This window comes from Pseudophryne corroboree, chromosome 2 (assembly GCF_028390025.1).
Source record: "Pseudophryne corroboree isolate aPseCor3 chromosome 2, aPseCor3.hap2, whole genome shotgun sequence".
Taxonomy (NCBI): Eukaryota; Metazoa; Chordata; class Amphibia; order Anura; family Myobatrachidae; genus Pseudophryne; species Pseudophryne corroboree.
The window spans coordinates 775,751,221-775,764,411 of NC_086445.1; positions in this window are offsets into that span (position 1 = coordinate 775,751,221).

The window sequence follows — 13,191 nt, forward strand, 5'->3', positions numbered from 1 at the left end:
CGGAGTTGGGCAGACATAATCCGCCCTTCAAACGTGGCTGCCAAGGGCTCAAGAAACCATAGTCTCGCAAGGGATTTCCGATAGCACGGGTGAGACAACAGAGTTAGGGCACCAGGGGCTATTCCCTTTCCATTCCCCTTTCCCCGCGTTCCGTCCTGGTGCTCTGGACTCACTTCGTGAACATCTCCCTTGTTCTGAGCACCAGGAACCTAACATTATCACCAGCCATACCACAAAAAAGAAATAAAACTTTTTTTTCTTTTTTGGCCCAGTCCAGTGTCTAGTCTAGAATCCAGTCCTGTCTAGAATTCAGTGTGCAGAATCCAATCCGGTGTTTAGAATCCAGTCCTGTCTAGAATTCAGTGTGCAGAATCCAGTCCGGTGTTTAGAATCCAGTCCGGTGTTTAGAATCCAGTCCGGTGTTTAGAATCCAGTTTAGAATCCAGTCCGGTGTTTAAAAAAAAAAAAAAAGTCTTGTTTTGTTTAGCAAAATTTAGTCTTGCCTTGTCTTGCCTTGTCTTGTCTTGTCTTGTCTAGTTTTAAATCCTCCTATGTCTACTATGCAAGCCCTGCAGGCATCTCTCGCTGCCCTGAACACTGCATTCAGTTCTTTGAGACCAGAGCGACTAGAAGTTTTGCAGCAATCCCTAAAACAACTGCAAAACCTTCTGACTAAAATCTTGCTCATCTTGCCAGAAGTCGTTGAGAGTACATCTATCTCTAAAGAGACTCTAGTTCACAATATGGTGACAAGAGAACCCTCTGGTTTAGTTGAAGAGAAAAGGTTTAAAAGTTTACTGCGGCCCAGGCTCTCAGAAGAGGAGCGTCTGCGTCGCAGAAACTTAAACTTATGCCTATATTGTGGGGGTTTAGGCCACTATCTGCAGACCTGTGAGTTGCGCAAGCCAAAGTGTGGTGACGAGTCTTGCTCTCTGGCTAAGTTGAGTCAGGATTCAAGACCTACTCCTGTCTCTACTGTGGCAGAGGTACTTGTCACACCACCCACACTAAAAAGCTCTCTGTCCTATAATTGGGGTCCTTGGGCAAGGGAGCCCCATTATAGATTCAGGAATCAAAAGAGAATGTTTCTCTCCTCTCTTGAGGTTCCTGTGGAAGCGGAGTTGCAAGCCCCTGGAGTGGTGCCCGATGCCCAGGTTCCTGGAGTGGTGCCCGATGCCCAAGTTCCTGGAGTGGTGCCCGATGCCCAGGGTCCTGGAGTGGTGCCCGTAGCCCAGGGTCCTGGAGTGGTGCCCGTAGCCCAGGGTCCTGGAGTGGTGCCCGTAGCCCAGGGTCCTGGAGTTGTGCCCGTAGCCCAGGGTCCTGGAGTGGTGCCCGTAGCCCAGGGTCCTGGAGTGGTGCCCGTAGCCCAAGGTCCTGGAGTGGTGCACGTAGCTCAGGATCTTGGTGCGGTACCTGATGCCCAGAGTGCTGGTGCGGTACACGATGCCCAGAGTGCTGGTGCGGTACCCGATGCCCAGAGTGCTGGTGCGGTACCCGATGCCCAGAGTGCTGGTGCGGTACCCGATGCCCAAGCTTATAGAGGGACATCAAATATTGTAGTTCAGGTGTCCATACCAGAAGGGGTCTCAGAAGCTGTTACCCCAGGTAGGGACTTGAAGAGCGCAACCCTAGAAAGGGTCTCTAAAACCATAGTTCTTGAAGGGAACTCGAGAAGCAAAACCCCAGAAGGGATCTTTGAAGTAATATCCCCAAGTGGGGTCTCGAGAGACGCAGCCCCAAAGAAGGGTCTAGAAGTCGCTTCCCCAAGAAAGAACTTAAGAAGCATAGCATTAGTGGAGGATCTGAACGTTATTGCTTCAGCAAAAGTCCCGGAAGTCATAGTCCCGGGAGAACTTTTGATAATTATCGACTCAGAGAGTGAGGCCGATGGCCCGATCCCAGTCAGGGAGGCCAACGGCCCGGTCCCAGTAAAAGAATCCGAGGTGCTGACCCCAGCGGGGTTCCCGGAGGCCACTGCCCCAGCGGGGTTCCCGGAAGTCACTGCCCCGGGTGGGGTTCAGAAAGTCACTGCCCCGGGTGGGGTTCAGAAAGTCACTGCCCCGGGTGGGGTTCAGAAAGTCACTGCCCCGGGTGGGGTTCAGAAAGTCTCAGCCCCAGGTGGGGTTCAGAAAGCAACTGCCCCGGGTGGGGTTCAGAGAGTCTCAGCCTCGAGTAAGGTCAATAGTGACCAGGTCCTAGCAAAGCACTCCAGTCAGTCAGATGAGAAGGAAACAGATCCTGACTCTGATATCTCAACATCCATAACCTTTGATGGGGACTTAGCCCAATTTCAGGCGCTTTTCAAACACTATTACACTATTATGTTGTCTAGACCATTTCTGGGCGTCACTTCAGAAAACCTTGGGCTCTATCTGATTTATTCTTTTAGAGGAGAGCCTTTTGAGTGGGCGACCAGCCTAATGAAAGCTGAAGATCCCATTCTTCAGGATCCCCTAGCATTCTGTGATGCAATTATTAAAAGATATGGGCCCTCATTCCAAGTTGTTCGCTCTGTAAATTTCATCGCATCGCAGCGTTTTTCTGCTTAGTACGCATGCGCAATGTTCGCACTGCGACTGCGCCAAGTAATTTTGCTATGAAGATAGTTTTTTTACTCACGGCTTTTTCTTCGCTCCGGCGAACGTAATGTGATTGACAGGAAATGGGTGTTACTGGGCGGAAACACAGCGTTTTATGGGCGTGTGGATGAAAACGCTACCGTTTCCGGAAAAAACGCAGGAGTGGCTGGAGAAACGGGGGAGTGTCTGGGCGAACGCTGGGTGTGTTTGTGACGTCAAACCAGGAACGACAAGCACTGAACTGATCGCAGATGCCGAGTAAGTCTGAAGCTACTCTGAAACTGCTAAGTAGTTTGTAATCGCAATATTGCGAATACATCGTTCGCAATTTTAAGAAGCTAAGATTCACTCCCAGTAGGCGGCGGCTTAGCGTGTGTAACTCTGCTAAAATCGCCTTGCGAGCGAACAACTCGGAATGAGGGCCATGGTTCCAAAGAAATTGGTTCCTCTAGGTCATCCGTCTTATATGCTGAGAGTCCACCAAATACTGTAAACTCAGCACAAGAGTCTCAGCCCGTTGTTTTGACTGCAGGATGTGCTTTTCTGACTTCTTCTTCTAATAATAGTACTTTACCAGAAAGTTCAGCTCCCAAGGGTAAGAGACCTGTCTCTGATTTGAACGCAGCCTTGCTGGGTGGTACCATCAGTTCAGACAATGTGTGGGGAATTACCTTGGTCAGACCTAAAGAGCTTTGTAAAAAGAAGAAGAAGAAAAAGAAATAATTTTTGACTCTTGCCTTGATAAAAAAAAAAAAGAGATTTTTTTTTCCTTGTCTTGTGTCCAGTGGCCACCATCAAGGGGAGGGCACTGTTACAAGTTGTTGCTACAGCTTGTTTTTTGTTTTCTTGTCTGTTAGACCAGTGTGTCAGGTTTTTTTTTTTTGTATCCCTTGTTCTGGATAGTCTGAATTTTGGGGTCTTTTGACCCCTCCTCAAGGGGGGGGTAATGTTATGAGCCACGGCTGTGGCTCATTCCTGTTTTGCATTTTTGTTCTGTATTTTATGTTATACTTCTGTTTATGTTCCCCGTGGGTGTCATGGGGTGCTCGGAGCTCACCCTTAAGGAGGGGATACTGTTATGAACCACAGGTAGTGGTTCATTCCTATTTTGTGTTTATAAAGTTGTCTTGCATGCCAGGATTTCCCGTTGCTCTATTTTAGAATACTCTTGTCTGCTGCCGCTGGTGAGTCTGTGTAATTGCAGCTTGTTCCCATGTGTTCAGCCTCACCTGGCTGCTAATTGCATCTTGTCAGTTTAGAGTCATGCAACAGGGCAGCTGCATGGGATTATTAATTAGGCCTCTCTGTTATATGCTGGCTGTTTGCAATTCACAGATGCTGGTGATATTCCTTGGTTTGCAGTCTGCTTGAAGTGTGAGCTGGTTCCTGTCAGTCCCTGTGTTGATTCCTGTGTCAGTCCCTGTGTCGATTCCTGTGTCTGATCCCGTGTCCTGCTGTGAGGCGTTCCTGCCCTGAGGTCCAGTGGCTTTGCCTGTCCCTGGTCAAGTCTTCTGGCTTCCTGGTGTCCACCGGTCTGTCGTTTGGGATTCTGCCTGTCCTCCAGTTCTGAGAGTCGGTGTCGGCAGCATTAGAAGTTCCTGTCCGTTTGCCAGTATTTCGTACCGGTTCCGTGAGTAGCGGCTCTCCCGCGTCCGCTGGCCTAGGCCGCTGTATTCCATTATTGTTTCTGTCCCTGGTGTTTTGCAGAGGGTTCTGCTTATGCTGTCACCGCCGGTACACAAAGGTATTGTGTCGGCGTGTGATCAGCATTTCCTTTGTTGTTCTTTTCCTTTGGCGGTTTTTCCGCACATACTTTAGGTTTTTAGTTAGCTTGTAGCCCCTGGCCTGTTTGCTTAGTTAGAGGTCCTCTTGTTATCATTCTGCCTCGGATTTCCCTTTGTCTCTCATTAAGACCGGGGGCACCGGAGTTGGGCAGACATAATCCGCCCTTCAAACGTGGCTGCCAAGGGCTCAAGAAACCATAGTCTCGCAAGGGATTTCCGATAGCACGGGTGAGACAACAGAGTTAGGGCGCCAGGGGCTATTCCCTTTCCATTCCCCTTTCCCCGCGTTCCGTCCTGGTGCTCTGGACTCACTTCATGAACATCTCCCTTGTTCTGAGCACTAGGAACCTAACAACCTAGGGGCAGGCAGCACATATATACAAACCGCCATTTCGAACACTCCACAAATGTGCAGGTGGTTTGTGAAGCAAATCTCAAAATAATGAGTGTTGTTGCTGGTTACCCTGGGGGCTGCCATGACTCCTTCATCCTCAGTCAGTCGTCCCTCTTTGATAAGTTTGAGGACGGACAAATGCCAGATGGATGGCTGCTGGGTATGTAATTTGATATGTGTAGGCCTGCGTATACTTTGTCCAAATACAGGTGCAGATGTATTAACCTGTAGAAGGCATAAGGAAGTGAGAAACCAGTGATCTGTGCAAGGTGATAAAGGCACCAGCCAATCTGCTCCAATATGTAAATTAACATAAAGGAACAGATTGTCTGCTGCCTTTATTACCTTGCATATATCACTGGTTTATCACTTCCTTATGCCTTCTACAGGTTAATACATCTGGCCCACAGTGTGTAACTTATGTGTTGCTGTATCTTAACATGAATCACGTTACTATATCTGTCTTTTAGGTGATGGAGGATATGGCTGTTTCTCTTGGCTTCTAACTCCATTGTCCCGACCTGATACCCCTTCTGAACACAATTACAATAATACACATAAGTCCATGTGGAATGTGATAGAAAGATGTTTTGGTGTGCTGAAATCTAGGTTTCGGTGTCTGGATAAGTCTGGTGGCCTTTTGTTGTATAGTCCCTCCAAGGTGACTCAAATTGTGTTCTGCTGCTGCTTTCTTCATAACATGTGTTTGCAACAACATCTGCCACATGTTGAGGAGGAGGAGGAGGAGGAGGAAGAAAGCAGCCAGCAAGCAGAGGATTTAGAGACATCTGGTTATACTTGGAGTACTGATGTAGGGAGGCAGGTTAGGCAGTAGATCATCAATCGCTATTTCTAAGGTAAGCTTGGTTTGCTTTTTCCTTTTGTTGTGTATTCATAAATAGATGATTTGCCTTTTTTACCAAAATCCATTACTCAGAATGTGGCTGTCTCCTTGACACATACAAACATACCCTCGCTATATGAAAAACAAATGTCGCATGTGTATTGTGTGTATTTTTATTCTCAAAACAACAGATTATGAGTGGCATGCATTAAGTCTGGATTAGTGTTCGAAAACTTGCACTGCTAATTTCTTACAAGCCCACATCATTTATTTAGTATTTCACTTTATCATTGTGTGTTACAGGTTCACAAACTCGGCCCTCAGGACCACAAACAGTGCATGTTTTTCTCGTAACCCAGTAGAAGCACAGGTGTATGAATTACTCACAGACATATGTTAAAAGGTTCACAGGTGGAGCAAATTATGTCACTTGTGATTCTATGAGGAGACCTGCAAAACAGGCACTGGGTTCCTGAGGTCCGAGTTTGTGAACCTGTGTTCCCAAAAAACACTCCTCAACATATATGTTCACCTTGAGGAATACATGTGTCCCTATGTGTGATGCACCATCATATTTATGACTCACAAACTTACTGTAATCAGGAATAATTTATTTCCTAATGTTTGATGCTGTAAACTTGATGATGTGTAAGTAAATACACAGTTTGCCACACATATACATTATTATACACAGTTTTTGTTTTTTGTTGTAAAAGTACATATTTGTTTGTTTCAGCATCATGTGTAAAAACATGCTTAATAATTTTTAACACTCACAAACATGTCCCAACAATACTGACATTCATTTGGACAATGTTTTTCAAACAAAACAAAGGCAACATATTACAAGCTTTTTACGCAACTCAATTGTGTTCTTCTTGTAATGTTGTATAGATAAGATAGCTAAGATATGTATCACTAACATTGTAATTTGGATTGTCTGCAGGCAAAGAGAATGATTGGAATCTAGAAAGAGTAATGATTAGAAAAAAATCAAGTGGTCAGTTTACTTCCTGCTAACATGTATGTGTGGCTCCATCAACATTTCCCTCCTCCAATACCAAATAAAAATGTTAATGAATAAATGTGCGTACTAATTTTTTTTTTTTTGGCCCACTTATAATGAATGATGTTGAAAAAAGTGTCAAGGAGCTAAGTGTTATATTTTTTTAGCAACAAAAACACTTGCTAACTATTTTGAGTTACTTATCACAAATGTCTAACTTGTTTTTTCCCCCACGTTTTTTTGGGTGGCTGCTTGTCCTGCCCTTTGCCTTTAGCACTGTCATGTTGTCGTGCTCTGGTGGACCGTCTTGGTGGTGATGAGACTGGCGTGATATTTGGAGTAGTTGTACCAGAACTGCTGCTTGTTTGCTGTTGGTGCATGCATCTGAGTGTTTCATTCAGGTTAGTGAGGGTGTCATTGAGTTCACGTATAGCAGCATTTTGATTGTCTACTATTCAGAATAAACTTTCATTAATCTTTTGATTGTTTTGAAAAATGCTCATATAACTTTGCTTTTGTCTGTGCTGTTCTTCCATTATGTGCTGTAAGTTGCCCATGACCTGTGTAATGTCTGTACGCATGAGTTCCATGGTATTGCCTATTCTGGTTGTTTGTTCATTTTGTCTACTCAGATTTCTTGATATTCTTCTGAGGTGAGATGGTAGGCTTGCAAACATTTGTGTCTGCTTACGCAGGCAATCTTCATTAGTGGCCTGCTGTCTAGCCCAAATAGTCCAAAACACCTGATCAGGGCCTTGTGTTCCTGGTGTTGTTGGGCTGTGTTGTGGTGGTGGTGTGCTTTGCTGTGGTGGTGTACTCACAGGAGCTGGGGGGCTCATTCCTTGCATTAATGGCTGCATTTCTAAGATGTTTGTCTCCTCTATGTCACTGTGTTGGTGTTGTTGCGGAAGGATGCTGTTCCCAGGACTCGAAGCTGAAATGTTAAACAAATCTCCGTTAGCTATCCATATGTTTGAGAAATGTATAAAAAACACTACACATGGAACACATGTCATTCACTGTTGCTTACAACTATTCTGGCAAACAACATCATCACTCATAGCTTAAATACATACATATGCCTGTTTGAGGAAAATGTGTCTGGTTACTTAATTGTGAAAGCAAACACTTTAGTTTTATTGTAGCTCACACATACTCCACCATAAAAATACATTGGAATACATAATGTGTTACCTTATAGCTTTGTTCTAACAAACATAGTAATGTTTTTATATGTATTTTGCAATGTTACCTCAAGCACACATGTGATTTTTGGAAAAACAACCTTACTTTTTGCAAACAAACCAACATGCTTTTTTGTTGCAGCATCTTATACCCAATGTCATACTGTATGGCTCAAGTGACCATACATATCTTTACTGGATGTGGACAAGGCCATTTAGTTTGGATTCCATTTCAGCTTTTACTTACTGCAGTAAGTATTTTAGTTTTGGATGTGTTTTGACTTAATGCGGTTATGACTGATTTGGATTACGTTCCGAAATTTTTTACATTTATTTCAGTTTGATACTCACAATCAAGATGAGGGGAGTGTGGATGACGTCTTGGAGGTGTGTCCAAAATTTGGAGTGGGGGTACAGAACATACGGACGATAATCTTCGTGGCGGGGTAGCCTGCTGTGTTTGTGCCGGGACATACGACCTTGCTTTCTTTTCGGCCACAGGTTTTTTGTGGTGATGTCTTACAGAAGTGCCACTTCTGCTGCTCCATACTTCTTTTGATGGACCTTTTAATGAAAGTGCAATTTTGTTATGCCCATTCCTTTACAAGCATACCCTATACTACAATGGACACTTTACCTGCTTCCGCAGAATCATCATCATCAGATGTGATAGGAGTTACTGGCCGATGAGTAGTACTGCTTTTTTCAGACACTGTATAAAAAGAATTATATTAAAAAAATCATGCATACATCCACCCATTATGCTTATAAACATTTATGCTTTTAGAAATGCTTGGTTTTTATTTAAAACAAACATAAGGACCAGAAATAATAATTAAAAAAAAAAACAATGACCAAAACACATATGCTATATGGCAACATCAACACAGGAAAACATGTACAGGACACTGACATAGGCCACAAGTTCAAGAAAAGGTTTTTTTTTAAAAAAAAAACACAACTTCATTTTGTATTGGAAGGAAAAATATTACAGATGCAATATATCATTTGCTCTGTGATGTGGCACTCCAAAGACACATTACCACTATATGAGCAAAAACAAAATGCAGCAAATTATTAAAAAATTACACTGCAGTGTGGTGTCACGGTACAAATACAAGCCAAAAAACAAAAAAAAAAATATTGTTTTTAACATTAAATAATTAACATTATCTAAAGATGACATTACACATGTAAGTGGTTTCCAAACCACTTTCCAGTACTCCAGCCTCTAACATGACAACCACTTTTTTTTTTAAATTCCACATGGATCACTTAAATTAAAAACATAGTCACAATTTTTAAACAAACAACGCCCAAAAGGAAAACATTATTGCAGGAAAATTCAGAGACACACCAAGTCCAAACTCCACATGCAAAATATCTGTCTGAAAAACACATGACATACAATAAAGTAAGATGTTACATTGGCTTTTATATAAAACATTAACCAAAACAATGTATTTGCAGACACACACTTGAAGATGGGAGTAATATGCAACGTCACATGACACACATTACAAAAAAAAATGTAAATGCAAATACACATGCTCACCATTCTTCCTGGGCCTATCTGAATCCCGGACATGGGTTGCAGAGACATCTTCTGGAGGGATTACACTCCGCATGGGCTCCTCATACTCCAGATAACTTGCAATATAGGGCTGCCCACCACCGGTTTTCCGAGCCGACTTGGCCTCCTTGGCCATTTTGGACTTGACACGTCGCTTTATGTCATAGTACCGTTTGCGGCACGTGTCCTCTGTACGCTTGACCACCCCCTCACTATTGACAGCAGCAACTACTTTCACCCACAACACCGTCTTCCTCCGTGTTGGCACCTTGGCAGACTCAGGGCCAAATAGCTGCCTCTGATACTTCATCAGCTCATGCACCAATGCCACATTTTCTGCAAAACTTAACTTAACATTCCGCCCAGTCTTAGTAGTGGTGCGTGGCTGTGGAGCACTCTGACTGTCACTATCACTTGAGGCTGCTGCAGCAACCTCACCCACCTCCTCTACCTCACTAACCTCACTAACACTCACCTCCTCCACCTGACCGACCTCCTCCCCCTCACTCACACCCTCCACCTCTGAGTCACACATAATTGTGTGTCTAAACAGTTAACGCAGGGAAAAAAAAGACAAACAACACACTCCTCCGCTACCACTGCACAACTCACACACACACACACACACACACACACACACACACACACACACACACACACACAAACACTGACAAGGGACTATAAAGAAAAATAACTTGGACTAAAAATGAGACAAAACCACAAAATACAAGACAACAAGAATGACAAGACGACTTTCAAACACAATACCACACTCAGAAATCGCTACCACCACTCCTCTTCAAACCACAAATTCACCTACCTCCACAGCACAACCTCCCTCCTCCTCACCACTAACTAAACCCACGAGGTGCGGACGGTTTGGGGCGTATTTATATGGTTGCGCACAGACACTCCTACCATCTGAAACACAACCAATCACGAACGGGGATGAAAATCGAAACTGAAAGTAAAAATGCGGCCGTGGAAAAAAAAAAACACTGCCGCGTTTAACTTAGTAAAAAAACAGCAAATACAAAAAAAACACGTACGCAAACGACAATGACGGCCGTAAATGTTGCAAAAAAACCCGACTGGCATCGACATTGGAAAACACAAAAACCATAAAGTCGACTGCTTCGTAACTTTGCGTGTATGGATTCAAAAAGTTGCATGAAAATGCACCCGATACAAAACGAGTTTAAACACTACACAAACTGACTCAAACACGAATATTAGTAAATATTGCCCCAGGTGTCAAGCCATGTGTTGCCTTTGTCAATCCGTAATAAGTAGAGGTAAGGACGTTAACCACATAGGAACAACCTCCCTTATATGTCACCTGCAGCGCATTCATCAGAAGTAATTGTCAAGTTGTGAAACTTTGGGTAATAGCATAAGCAGTCCTCGGACACCTAAATCCCTTCTTCCTCTTGTACCCAAGCTCCTGCAAGCCATACTCCCTCAACGTCAATTTCCATCTCAGTCAGGAACGTCAGTAGTCCTGCAGGCCATGTCACTGGCATGACTGATGAGTCCTCTCTTAACCGGGATCCTTGAGTGGTACGCCTGTTGCTATTGTTGCTGCTGGGAGTCGATTGTCATCCCAGAGGGGAAGTCGGAAGACCTCTTGTACTACTTTAACAAAGCAGTTGACTGTCTAACAGTCCTTTGCGAGGAAGATGAAATATGACAGCAGTCATCCTGTTGCAAATCGGATAACTGAGGCCTTGACAGCTTTGTTGGTGTTAGACGTGCATCCGGTATCCACCATTAGTGCAGAGGAATTTAACAATTGATGGAGGTAGTGTGTCCTTGGTACCAAATCCTTTCTAGATTCCACTTCACTAGGAAAGCGATTCCTGGACTGTACATGGAAATTAAGATAAGTGTCCTCAGTTTCCTGAAAAAGGCAGTTGTATCCAGTGTCCACTTAACCACAGACATGTGGACAAGTGGAGCAGGGAAAACTAAGGACTATATAACTGTGATAGCCCACTGGGTAGATGTAATGCCTCCCGCAGCAACAACAGCAGCATCACCAGTAGCAGCATCTCACAAATGCCAGTTAATTCCTAGGCAGGCTACGCTGTGTATCACCGGTTTCTGTAAAAGGCACACCGCTGACAACCTCTTACGAAAACTGAGGGACACACAATGGCTTTCCCCACTTAGACTCTCCTGGGGCTTTGTGAAATCGGACAATGCCACCAATATTGTGCGCGCGTTACATCTGGGCAAATTCCAGCACGTCCTATGTTTTGCACATACAATTAATTTGGTGGTGCAGAATTTATTGAAAAGTTACAGGGGCGTGCAGGAGATACTGCTGGTTGCCCGATAAATTGCGGGCCACTTTCAACATTCAGCCACTGTGTGCCGAAGACTGGAGCGCCAGCAAACACTCCTGAACCTGCCCTGACATCACCTGAAGAGAGAGGTGGTAACGAGGTAGAATTAAACACTCTATATGCTTCAGAGGATGGAGGAGCAGCAAAAGGCCACACAAGCCTATACATCCACCTGCAATATAGGTAAAGAAGGGGGTATGCACCTGACTCAAGCACAGTGGAGAATGATTTCCGTTTTGTACAATGTTCTCCAACCCTTTGAACTTGCCACATGTGAAGTCAGCTTTGACACTGCCAGCTTGAGTCAGGTCATTCCCTTCATCAGGTTTTTGCAGAAGTAGCTGTAGACATTGAAAGAGAAGCTAAGATGGAGCGATTCCACTAAGTAAGTGGAACTTGTATGTGGGAGATTTAAGGGTGGTCAATCTGTTGAAATCATAGCACTACATTTTGGCCACCGTGCTCGAGCCTAGGTTTAAAGTCTATGTTGTATCTCTCTTTCCGGCAGACACAAGTATGCAGAGGTGCAAAGTCCTGCTGGTGGGAAAATTGTCAATTCAAGCGGAACGTGACCCATCAACAGCTACTCCTTCATTTTCTCCTGCAAGTGGGGCTGCGAAGGAAAGGATAACATTTCGTAGCCCACCCGCTGGAGGTGATGCAGGGCAGTCAGGAGCAAGTGCTGACATCTGGTCCGGACTCAAGTACCTGCCAATGATTACTGACATGCCTATTTTCACTGCACATGATGCTGTCACCATTGAAAGAATGGTGGAGGATTATATCGGTGACAGCATCCAAGTAGGCATGTCAGACAGTCCGTATGTATACTGGCAGGATAAAGAAGCAATTTGGAGGCCCTTGCACAAACTGGCTTTATTTTACCTAAGTTGCCTCCCCTTCAGTGTGTACTCCGAAAGAGTGTTTAGTGTAGCTAGTAACCTTGTCAGCGATCGGCATAGGAGGTTACTTCCACAAAATGTGGAGAAGATGATGTTCATCAAAATGAATGATAAATTCCTCTGGGAAGATATTTACCAGCAATTGCCTCCAGAAAGTACACAGGGACCTGTGGTGATAGATTTCAGTGGGGACAAATTAATACTCTGTGTGGACGATGTACACACTGAAACGGGTGAGGAATCGGATGTAGCAACAGTTTTTGTAGGGAGAGATTAATTGCTTCATTTTTGGTGGCGGGATTAATTGCTTCTTTATATGTGGGGGCCCAAACAAACCAATCATTTCGGCCACAGTCGTGTGACAGACCCTGTCGCTGAAATGATTGGTTAGTTAAAGTGAGCATGTCCTGTTTATACAACAAAAGGGTGTGTGGGAGGGCCCAAGGACAATTCCATCTTGCACCTCTTTTTTTATTTATCTTTGCATCATGTGCTGTTTGGGGACTATTTTTTTAAGTGCCTCTGATTTTTTTCTTTGCATTATGTGCTCTTTGGGGCCTAGTTTTTAAAAGTGTCA